Source organism: Balaenoptera acutorostrata, chromosome 6 (genome assembly GCF_949987535.1).
Source record: "Balaenoptera acutorostrata chromosome 6, mBalAcu1.1, whole genome shotgun sequence".
Taxonomy (NCBI): domain Eukaryota; kingdom Metazoa; phylum Chordata; class Mammalia; order Artiodactyla; family Balaenopteridae; genus Balaenoptera; species Balaenoptera acutorostrata.
In genome coordinates, this window is record NC_080069.1 from 32777575 (window position 1) to 32779374 (window position 1800).

The window sequence follows — 1800 nt, forward strand, 5'->3', positions numbered from 1 at the left end:
GATGCAGAAGCTTTTTCCTGCTTTCTCATGTGAGTGAACGCTCAGCGGGTCCTGAGCTTATGGGAGCTTTTAGATAAAGAGGAACTGGGGATGGACTCGCACGTTAGGTTTCTAGGGCTACTGGAAGGAAGGTGTGAGGGCGATGTCCATGCTATGAGAAGGCACACTGTCGGTCACATGGGTGGGCCTGCCAGTCCGTGACATCAGGACTGAAATGTGCCCTATCTCAACGGGCCCCACCACCCTGTGAGTCTGGCCAGCTTGCTCTTCCATGATTCTCATGGTAATACGGACTGAAGACTTGCAGTCAGAGAGGGTCGTGGTGTAAGGTGAGGAGCCAAGGAGTGGAGGCCGCCCTCTCCTGTGGTGCCGTGTCCTTCATACAGGACGTGAGCGCACATGGCCAGGGGAGGCCACTTCAGAGGAGGGGGAGGAGCGCGGGGCCCAGGAGAGCGCTTTATGCATGCCTCCACTTCGTTGTGGAGAATTCCACTAGGAACAGGGTGATGGGAGAGCTCTCCTAAGGCCGTGGGCTCTCTCCCACTAGAGTTGTGAGCCTGGCAGGCATTTCCATCCTAAACCTCCGGTCCCTCGTAAAAAGGGGACAGTTACACTTCACTCAGAGGACTGTGCAGAAGACGCCTTGGGCTAATCTATGAAATGTTAGCAGATTGCTTGGCACATGCCACGCCTCATTGATGATGATGATTTTTATTATGAAAATGCAGCCTTGAGGAGGAAAAGAGCTCCCCAAGGCACAATGTCCCAGCTCTAGCCTGGGAGTGGATGGTCATCCTTGAGTGAGTGTGAGGCGGTGACAGCAGTGGCCGGGAAGGCTTGTCTTTGCCCTCCCAGACGCCCGCCTCTCACCCTCCTGTTGCTCAGTCATTCTGTGTTGAGTGATGTGTGGTCCACATGGGCGGGTGGGGTCAGGCAGGTGGGGGCTGGGCTGGGCCCGGAGACTGACCCCGAGGGCTTACAGCCCAGTGCTTCGATCCGTGGCCCGCCTGAATCCCAACATGCCGCTGGAGGAGGGACTGTGGAGGGCCGTGCAGGAATGGCGGTGCAGAAGCAACCCTGACCGGGTGATCTACTACGAGAGGGCGGAAAAGTGAGTCAGCGTCCTGGGCCCAGGGGCTGCGTGGAGGGTGAGGCCAGTGGGTGAGGGCAGGGTCTGGCCGTGGGGGTGCTCATCAGAGAGGACAGAGGAGAAGGGCTGTCACCCAGCACAGGGTCCCCGCAGCCCAGGGGCCCTACTCTCCCCCAGAAACCCATCCCTCACCTTGAGAGTTTGAGACTTCTGTCCTTCCTCCACCAGGAGCTCTGCCCTCCCCTGATTTTGACCTACCCTTGCCTTGACATGAAGGTCTCAGGACGGGGCAGGGTGAAGCTGTGAGTCCAGTAGGGGTCCAACTCCGGCCATATGGGCTGGGCCGGGGAAAGAGCTCCACCCGCCAGCCTGCTGCTTCCTTAGTGGTGGGTGGCTGGCGGCCACTAACATAGATTTGGGACCACCTCTCCTCATGAAAAGTGCCCTGAGTGGGTACCCTGGCATCCCTGAAGAGGCTGGGGAAGCCAGCTGTCGTCGGCCCAAGGGTCTCCGGCCCTTCCAGTGTTTGCTCCATGGTAATCCCCTTGGTTTAAGAAACAAAAGCAAACAAAAGAGCGCCTCTCAGAGGAAGGGAAGGCCTCTCCTCTAAGCTCAGCATCCACATCGTCCAGCCTCTCCTGGGCCCTGTCTCCAGGTCTATGTTCCAGGACTCTCAGTCCTAGCCCAGGGTCCTGAATTCGGGCAAGGAC